We start from the raw sequence: 10,974 nt of genomic DNA, 5'->3' as shown, positions 1-10,974 counted from the left end.
TGTGTGTGTGTGTGTGTGGCTCTATCTACAGGGGGGTGTGTGTGGCTCTATCTACAGGTGTGTGTGTGTGTGTGTGTGTGTGTGTGTGTGTGTGTGTGGCTCTATCTACAGGGGGGTGTGTGTGGCTCTATCTACAGGTGTGTGTGTGTGTGTGTGTGTGTGTGTGTGTGTGTGTGTGTGGGTGGCTCTAGCTACAGGGTGTGTGTGTGTGCGTGTGTGTGTGTGTGTGTGGCGCTGTCTACATGGGGGGTTGGCGCTGTGTCCCTGCACAGTGTGATACTGTCAGTATGTAGGGACACAGCCCTGTGAAAGGGGAATCGTAACACCCATTTGTTAATGCTTGTGCAAAAAGGTAGTGTTAGCAATAGTTACGGCACGGCAGGGTGGCGGTGGAGAAGGGGGGCCCAAGTTTGGGTAACAGCCCAGGGCCCATGGTCTTCTTAATCCGCCACTGGTCTAACCATATAAGTGACTGCAGAAAACTCTATGAAGTGAGGAGTAATCCCCCATCCCCCATAGAGCCCTCAGTATTTATTATACAGCAGGGGGGGGGGGGGGTTGGGATTCTGACTGCTGAGTGCTCTATGGGGGGAGTCCTCTGCAGTGAGTTAGGTGGACCCCCACTGGATATATAATTAATCAAATCCCTCCCTAGCGTTGGCCGATCAGTTTATTCCATTCAGGACACAGCCTGTTTTGGCCTTCAGGACACAGCCGATTTTTTTAAAATCTGACATGTGTTACTTTATAGTTACATAGTTACATAGTTTGTACGGTTGAAAAAAGACACATGTCCATCAAGTTCAACCAAGGGATGGGAAAGGGGAAGTGGGATGGGAAAGGGGAAGTAAACAATTTCTACACATAGGAGTTAATATTTTTTTGTTCTAGGAAATTATCTAATCCTTTTTTAAAGCCATCTACTGTCCCTGCTGTGACCAGCTCCTGCGGTAGGCTATTCCATAAATTTACAGTTCTCACAGTAAAGAAGGCTTGTCGCCTCTGCAGGTTGAACCTGTTTTTCTCCAGACGGAGGGAGTGACCCCTTGTTTTTTGAGAGGGTTTTACATGGAACAGGATTTCACCATATTTTTTGTATGTGCCATTCATATATTTATATAAGTTAATCATGTCCCCCCTTAGACGTCTTTTCTCAAGGCTAAATAGGCTTAGTTCTTTTAATCTTTCCTCATAACTTAGATTCTCCATGCCCCTTATTAGCTTCGTTGCTCTTCTTTGTATTTTTTCCAAATATACAAATATTATGTGATAATAACTTCGGAATTCTTTTACCTATCCAAGCAAATCTGAGATTGTTTTCTCGTGACATGTTGTACTTTATTTTAGCGAAAAAATTCGGACGATAAATTCGGTATTTTTTTCTGAAAACCCCCAAAATGTAACGAAAATTTGCACAAATTAGCATTTTTCTCAATTTAAACGTATATGCTTGTAAAACAGATAGTAATACCACCCAAAATTGTTACTAGTTAAAATCCCCCATATGTCTACTTTATGTTTGCATCGTTGTTTGAATGTTCTTTTATTTTTCTAGGACGTTACAAGGCTTAGAACTTTAGCAGCAATTTCTCATATTTTAAAGAAAATGTCAAAAGACCATTTTTTCAGGGAGCATTTCAGTTGTGAAGTGGCTTTGAGGGCCTTATATATTAGAAAATCCCCATAAATCACCCTATTTTGAAAACTGCACCTACAAGGTAATTGAATCAGCATTCACAAAGTGTTTTAACCCTTTAGGCGGTTCACAGGAATTAAAGCAAAGTAGAGGTGAAATGTACATTTTTTTTTTTTTTACCAAGTACAGTCAAAAATAGTGTAGCACCATGTTAACCAGACACAATATGCAATGTGAAATACTTCACCTGAAAAAGGGGCCTCTGTGCTCTGAAAGCTTGCATAAAGAACTTTTATGGTTAGCCAATAAAGGTATCATACCTTCTATACTTTTGTCTTTTTTGACACAAAAGTATTTAACATTGCATATTTTTTTTACCGAAATTAATTTCTAATAAATTTTTTTTTTGTAACACAGAAGGTTTTTACCCGAGAAATGCAACTCAATATTTTATTGCACAGATTCTGCAGTTTTTAGAAATATCCCACATGTGGCCCTAGTGCGCTAATGGACTGAAACACAGGCCTCAGAAGCAAAGGAGCACCTAGTGGATTTTGGGCCTCCTTTTTTTAAAAATATATTTTAGGCACCTTGTCAGGTCTGAAGAGGACTTGTGGTGCCATAACATTGGAAACACCCCAAAAGTTACCCCATTTTGGAAACTACACCTCTCAAGGAATTTATCTAGGGCTTTAGTTAGCATTATGACCACACAGGTGTTTTGCAGAAATTAGTGGAATTAGGCCGTGAAAATGAAAATCTACTTTTTTCAGAATTTTTTTTTCAATTTTACAAGGAATAAAGGAAAAAAAGAACCACAACATTTGTAAAGCATTTTTTCCTGATTACAGCAATACCCCATATGTGGTAATAAACTGCTGATTGGACCCATGGCAGCGCTCAGAAGGGAAGTAGCGCCAATTGGATTTTGGAGCACGGATTTTGCTGGATTGGTTTTCGGTGCCGTGTCGCGTTTGCAATGCCCTGGAAGGACCAAAACAGTGGAAACCCCGCAAAAGTGACCCTATTTTTGAAACACTCCACAAGGAATTTTTCTAGGGGTATAGTGAGCATTTAGACCCCACGGGTCTTTTGCAGAATTTATTAGAATTAGGCTGCAAAAATGAATATCACAATTTTTTCCACTAAAATGTTGAATTTTCTCATTTTCACAAGGGATAAACGAGAAAAAAAACAACCAATTTTTGTAAAGCAATTTCTACCGAGTACGGAAATACCCCACATGTGGTCATACGTTTTTTTTTTTCATTAGAAATGAATTAACCCTTTCAGGACTGATCCATTTTTTGCTTTCTTATTTTTTTTTTCAGTCCCCCTTCCAAGAGCCATAACTTTTTTCTTTTTCTGGAAGTAGAGTGGTGTGAGGGCTTAATTCTTGCAGGAGGAGTTGTCGCTTCTATTAACACCATTTAAAGTACCATAAAATGTACTGGGAAACTGAAAAACAATTATTTGCGGGCTGAAATTGGAAAAAAATCTGATTAAATATTTTTGGGGGTTTCGTTTTTACAGCTTTCGCCGTGCTTTAAAAACAAAAACTTTACTTTATTCTGAGGCTCAATGCAATTACAGTGATACCAAATTTATATAGTTTTTTTATATTATACTACTTTTACAAAGAAAAATCTATTTGTTAAAATAAAAGTTGTTTTGTTTCACCACATTCTGAAAGCTGTAACTTTTTTATTTTTCGTTTGAGCGATAGGAGGTCTTATTTTTTGCGGGACGAGCTGTAGTTTTTATTGGCACCATTTTTTGGTACATAAAAAGTGATTAAAAAGTTGTATAAAAATTTTTTTTGAGAGCTAAGGTGACAAAAAAAACAGGTTGAAATTATTTACGTTTTTTACGGTGTTCACCATGCAAGTTATATATTGGTATATTGTAATAGTTCGGCCTTTTACGGACGTAGCAATACCAATTTTGTTTCTTTTTTTACATTACTTTAGAAGAAAAATGGGAAAAGGTTTTTTTTTTTACTTTAAATAATTTTTTTCTCACTACTCATAACTTCTACTAATAATTCTTCTACACATTTTATTAGTCCCCTTAGGCGACTTGAACCAGCGATCATTGGATCACTGGTACAATATACAGCAATACTAATGTATTGCAGTATATTGTTATTTTTACAGGCTTCTGTAACCGCACGATTGCTGTTCCTGTCCGTTAGTCCCGGGTGCAAGCTGTAATACACAGCTGACACCCGCAGCGTATGGAGCGGGCTGAGCACGTGAGCCCGCTCCATACATCAACCCCCGCACCATGACTTGCAATTAAGTCATAGTGTGCAAAGGGGTTAATGCACAGCGGATGGTTCAAAGTGAATATTGTAATTTTCCACTAATATGCCATTTTAATGCATAATATACAAATATAATGGTGGTTTCTCTTGGCTCAAATACCCACAAAATCTCTCTCAGACCGGAGCAGGCAAAACTAAATTGGGTATGATCCAACAAATACCCTAAATAGCATATATAAAGTACAGTGAAGTTTACCGCTCAGACGGCACTGGTAACAGTCCAATATCATTCAGTATGGGCTCTCTCCCAGAAAAATGCAGTGGACAGTCCGCAATCCAATGAGGGTGTGGATGGTAATTCTTATCATTGTAGTTCCACCAAGCTCCTTATCGTCTCCCTCCACATTCAAAGAACTCCTGGTAGGAAAAGGATCTTATGTCTCTAATAGATGGAAAAAGGAAGACACATAGTGCAACACCCTCTGCAAAAAGATTGCTCCACGCCAAGTTTAATCCATACTCACAGAAGTAACAAGAAATAAAAGCATCAAGGTAAGTAAAAATCTTTAAAATTTCTAGGCGGCACGCCAAACACTCTCGCCCGACCCTGGGTTTCGCCCTTCCGGCTTCCTCTGGGGCATGTGTGACGTGTCTAATTAACAGGTTTATATAGCCGCATATCATTTAAATTTACATAAATTTACATACATAAAAAATGTTTAAAAAAAAAAACAAACATATACACCCACAATGATCTCTGCAATATATAGAGATAATCTGATCTTACCATCATAATCGTATACATATATATACACTTTTATTATTTTTATATAAATGCCTAATCTCTTTAAAAAGTAAAAAAATATATATAATATATTATGCTAAACAAGCCTATTTGCCACCTTTATAGTTGGTTAGATTCCACATATCATCCCATATCCATTATATTGATTTTTATTTATATTTTAAATAAAAATCAATATAATGGATATGGGATGATATGTGGAATCTAACCAACTATAAAGGTGGCAAATAGGCTTGTTTAGCATAATATATTATATATATTTTTTTACTTTTTAAAGAGATTAGGCATTTATATAAAAATAATAAAAGTGTATATATATGTATACGATTATGATGGTAAGATCAGATTATCTCTATATATTGCAGAGATCATTGTGGGTGTATATGTTTTTGTTTTTTTTTAACCATTTTTTATGTATGTAAATTTATGTAAATTTAAATGATATGCGGCTATATAAACCTGTTAATTAGACACGTCACACATGCCCCAGAGGAAGCCGGAAGGGCGAAACCCAGGGTCGGGCGAGAGTGTTTGGCGTGCCGCCTAGAAATTTTAAAGATTTTTACTTACCTTGATGCTTTTATTTCTTGTTACTTCTGTGAGTATGGATTAAACTTGGCGTGGAGCAATCTTTTTGCAGAGGGTGTTGCACTATGTGTCTTCCTTTTTCCATCTATTAGAGACATAAGATCCTTTTCCTACCAGGAGTTCTTTGAATGTGGAGGGAGACGATAAGGAGCTTGGTGGAACTACAAGGATAAGAATTACCATCCACACCCTCATTGGATTGCGGACTGTCCACTGCATTTTTCTGGGAGAGAGCCCATACTGAATGATATTGGACTGTTACCAGTGCCGTCTGAGCGGTAAACTTCACTGTACTTTATTAATGCATAATATGTTGTGCCCAGTTTGTGCCACTGAAGACAAATACCTCAAAAAACGTTAAGCGGGATCTCCCAAGTATGGCGATGCCATATACGTGGGCGCAAACGGCTGTTTGGGCACGCTGCAGGGCTCAGAATGAAGGGAGCGCCATTTTGCTTTTGGAGAGCAGATTTTGCTTGGTAGTAGTTGTTTGGGATTTTACTGGTATTTCAGTTTATAATGTGGGGGCATATGTAATCTGTGCGGAGAACATCAGGGCATAATAAGAGGGTATAATAATGCGGTAAATAAATAATATTTCACAGATGTGGGGCCAGTGTCACACTGATAAATGGTGCCCGATCTTATCCGCTTTTGGAACACTCTGCACATTTTGCATCGTCATATTCTGAGAGCCAGAACTCTTTTATTTTTTCTTCACTGGAGCTGTGTGAGGGCTTATTTTTTTGCGGGACAATCTGTACTTTTCATTGGTACCATTTTGGGGTACATGCGATTTTTTTGATCCCTTTTATTCCATTTTTTTGCAAGCCGGGTGACCAAAAACAAGCAATTCTGACAATGTTTTTTTAGTTTATTTTTTTGCGGCGTTCACCATGCGCTATAAATTACAATTTTACTCCCTCCACATTCAAAGAACTCCTGGTAGGAAAAGGATCTTATGTCTCTAATAGATGGAAAAAGGAAGACACATAGTGCAACACCCTCTGCAAAAAGATTGCTCCACGCCAAGTTTAATCCATACTCACAGAAGTAACAAGAAATAAAAGCATCAAGGTAAGTAAAAATCTTTAAAATTTCTAGGCGGCACGCCAAACACTCTCGCCCGACCCTGGGTTTCGCCCTTCCGGCTTCCTCTGGGGCATGTGTGACGTGTCTAATTAACAGGTTTATATAGCCGCATATCATTTAAATTTACATAAATTTACATACATAAAAAATGTTTAAAAAAAAAAACAAACATATACACCCACAATGATCTCTGCAATATATAGAGATAATCTGATCTTACCATCATAATCGTATACATATATATACACTTTTATTATTTTTATATAAATGCCTAATCTCTTTAAAAAGTAAAAAAATATATATAATATATTATGCTAAACAAGCCTATTTGCCACCTTTATAGTTGGTTAGATTCCACATATCATCCCATATCCATTATATTGATTTTTATTTATATTTTAAATAAAAATCAATATAATGGATATGGGATGATATGTGGAATCTAACCAACTATAAAGGTGGCAAATAGGCTTGTTTAGCATAATATATTATATATATTTTTTTACTTTTTAAAGAGATTAGGCATTTATATAAAAATAATAAAAGTGTATATATATGTATACGATTATGATGGTAAGATCAGATTATCTCTATATATTGCAGAGATCATTGTGGGTGTATATGTTTTTGTTTTTTTTTAACCATTTTTTATGTATGTAAATTTATGTAAATTTAAATGATATGCGGCTATATAAACCTGTTAATTAGACACGTCACACATGCCCCAGAGGAAGCCGGAAGGGCGAAACCCAGGGTCGGGCGAGAGTGTTTGGCGTGCCGCCTAGAAATTTTAAAGATTTTTACTTACCTTGATGCTTTTATTTCTTGTTACTTCTGTGAGTATGGATTAAACTTGGCGTGGAGCAATCTTTTTGCAGAGGGTGTTGCACTATGTGTCTTCCTTTTTCCATCTATTAGAGACATAAGATCCTTTTCCTACCAGGAGTTCTTTGAATGTGGAGGGAGACGATAAGGAGCTTGGTGGAACTACAAGGATAAGAATTACCATCCACACCCTCATTGGATTGCGGACTGTCCACTGCATTTTTCTGGGAGAGAGCCCATACTGAATGATATTGGACTGTTACCAGTGCCGTCTGAGCGGTAAACTTCACTGTACTTTATTAATGCATAATATGTTGTGCCCAGTTTGTGCCACTGAAGACAAATACCTCAAAAAACGTTAAGCGGGATCTCCCAAGTATGGCGATGCCATATACGTGGGCGCAAACGGCTGTTTGGGCACGCTGCAGGGCTCAGAATGAAGGGAGCGCCATTTTGCTTTTGGAGAGCAGATTTTGCTTGGTAGTAGTTGTTTGGGATTTTACTGGTATTTCAGTTTATAATGTGGGGGCATATGTAATCTGTGCGGAGAACATCAGGGCATAATAAGAGGGTATAATAATGCGGTAAATAAATAATATTTCACAGATGTGGGGCCAGTGTCACACTGATAAATGGTGCCCGATCTTATCCGCTTTTGGAACACTCTGCACATTTTGCATCGTCATATTCTGAGAGCCAGAACTCTTTTATTTTTTCTTCACTGGAGCTGTGTGAGGGCTTATTTTTTTGCGGGACAATCTGTACTTTTCATTGGTACCATTTTGGGGTACATGCGATTTTTTTGATCCCTTTTATTCCATTTTTTTGCAAGCCGGGTGACCAAAAACAAGCAATTCTGACAATGTTTTTTTAGTTTATTTTTTTGCGGCGTTCACCATGCGCTATAAATTACAATTTTACTTTATGCTTTGGGTTGATACGATTACGTATTTTCTGTGTCACCATATTCTGAGAGCCATAACTTTTTTATTTTTTAGTAAAAAATCTGTGTAAGGGCTTGTTTTTTTGCGGGACGAGTTGTAGTTTTTATTGGTACAATTTTGCCGTACATGCGACTTTTTGATCACTTTTTATTCTCTATTTTGGGACGGGTGGTGAACAAAAAATAGCGATTGTGGTGTCGTTTTTTATAGATTTTTTTTCTGGGGTGTTCATCGTGCGGGAAAATTAACATTATAGTTTTATAGTTTGGGTCATTACGAACACGGTGATACCAAATATGTGTACTTTTTTTAATGTGTTAATTTTTTTCCTAGAATAAAAGTCTTATCATAGGAAAAAAAGCATTTTTTTTTTATATAATTTATCATTTTTATTTTTACACTTTTTTTGAAAATATTTTTATTACCTCTTTTTTACTTTTTTTACTTGTCCCACTAGGGGACATTTAGACTTGCAGCTTTGATCGCTGCTAGAACACATCACACTACACACGTAGTGTAATGTATTTCCACTGTCAGTGACGTGACAGTCACACTGACAGGAAGCCTAGGAGGACCAGCCTCCGGCTGCTCCTCCTTGGCTTCCGTACATGGTAACCCAGAGGACATTGTCTGGCCTCCGATTGCCTCGACAAGCATCGGCAACCCCCACAATCCCTTCGTGGGGGCTGCCGATGTGCTTCAAACACCTTAAATGCGGCGATCACAAGCGGTCGCCGCATTTATGGGGTTAATTGCCGAAATCAGCGGCGATGGTCCCCTGACCTTCAAGACTGGAGTGTCAGCTGTCGGGGACAACTGACCTCCCGGACACTGGAAGCAAGCCCCCTCCAGGACGTACAGTTGCGGAGCAGCACGTGGAGAGGTTAAAGTTGGCTGGGGCAGGAGGCGAGTACCACACTAACCTCACCGCATGACTACCGCCCTGATTTCCTGTTAGACTCAGATGGTGCGTGCATCGTCAGAGAGGCGTGTTCTAACTTCTACCACTATCAGACGTGCCTATTGTGACGCACGCCTGCTAGCCCTATCCCGCCCCTGCAAATACTGTCCCTCCCCCAGTGCCGATGCTAGCTTTTCTGCTGCCTGAGGCGAAAATTGAAATGGCTCTCCCCAGATTTTGATTGACATCCCCCTGGCTGTTCACTAGCAGCCTCCTCCAAGTCTTGCAGATGTGCTGTTGCCTTGTACTGGCATGCGCAGTGCAGCCGGGAAGAGTACACCACGCTGCACGGTGCATGCCCGTGTAGTACAAGGCCACGGCGCATCCGAGAAAGTTGGAGCAGACTGGTAGTGATGTATAACAGCCGGGGGGATGTCAATCAAGCATGGAAAGGTGGGTTTGGATGCAGCACTATGTGACTCTTCAGGATAGCAGCACTGTCCCATGACCCTTTAATGAGTAATTAGCATATAGTGTGCGCCGTTTTAAAAGTTGATTTTATAGATTTTGCTACATCTGAAAAAAACATACAGGAGAATGCTTGGAAATATTGTCAGGTTATGTATCACCGCATGGTGGCGGTTAAAACTACCCCTGAAAACCATTCCATCTGCCCTGCTATTTTGTTATTATAAATATATTCTATATAATTACAGCTCCAGAACCAAGCTCTGACATATACGGCTCCAGAACCTAGCTCAATACATGTATACAGCCCCAGAACCAACCTCAGCACACATATATAGCACCAGAACAAAGCTCAAGATATATATATATATATATATATATATATATATATGTATATATATATATATATATATATATATATATATACAACACCAGAACCAAGCTCAGCACATAAATACAGCACCAGCACAAATACAGCTCAATTTAGTGCAACCCCTGACGTATAGGTTTGTACGGATAAAACTACAGCTCCCAGCATGGCCTGAACAATGGCAAGGATATGCTGGGAGTTGCACTTTCCCCAAAAAAATATCATACCACCCATCATCTCGCTGCAGATCATACAGTGTCTACATTACTGATTAGAGGCAGACTAAACATTTACATTAATTGACTCACCGGTGACTTCATTTTAGATTCTAGTTCTTCTTTTTCTCTTTTCTTCTCCATCCGGTCCAGAGCTCCATGATAACTTCTCCTGGTCACGAAACATCTGCTCATTGCTTGGGCTTTACTTGCTTGGGTTTTACGATGTTCTGTTCTGTACGTCGCTGTCAAAAGATGTCGCGTAAAATGACGCCCGCGTCTAAGAAGTTCATGTCACTTCTTGGGCCGTTTTTGGAGCCGTTTTTCATTGACTCCATTGAAAAACAGCTCGAATAATGTCCGTAAAAGATGGCGCGAAAAACGCGAGTACTTGCAAAATCGTCTGAAATTCAGGAGCTGTTTTCGCCTGAAAACAGCTCCGTATTTTCAGACGTTTTTTCTCACTGCGTGTGAACATACTCTAACAATGTTCTAATCATTTGCACCGGATTTGGTGCACCTGATTCAAATTTTAGGTCTTTAAGGGTGCCAGTAACTACATGTGTTTTTCCGTATAGCACATTACTGCTACATGTTACAGCCAGCCTATAGTAGTGATACAGAAGGGAATGTGAGCCCAGAGCTAAGCAGAGCTGGGCAGAGGGCGGTCATGACGGGTCTGGGCCTGCAAGGGGTCACCTAGAGGGGTATTTTTATTGTAGGTTGGTGGGTGGGTTTGAGTTAGGAATTGTGCTAGGGGGTTGTGAGCATTGGGGGTGGAGTTAAGGGGATGTATATATAGTGGGATAAGCAGGGAAGCCATTTTATGGCTTGAAAAAGTTTGTCAAGAATAGGTGTGTGCAG

The sequence above is a fragment of the Rhinoderma darwinii genome, chromosome 2, assembly GCF_050947455.1.
Source record: "Rhinoderma darwinii isolate aRhiDar2 chromosome 2, aRhiDar2.hap1, whole genome shotgun sequence".
NCBI lineage: Eukaryota > Metazoa > Chordata > Amphibia > Anura > Rhinodermatidae > Rhinoderma > Rhinoderma darwinii.
The sequence above is the reverse complement of the archived record's forward strand: the minus strand, read 5'-3'. Positions refer to the sequence as shown.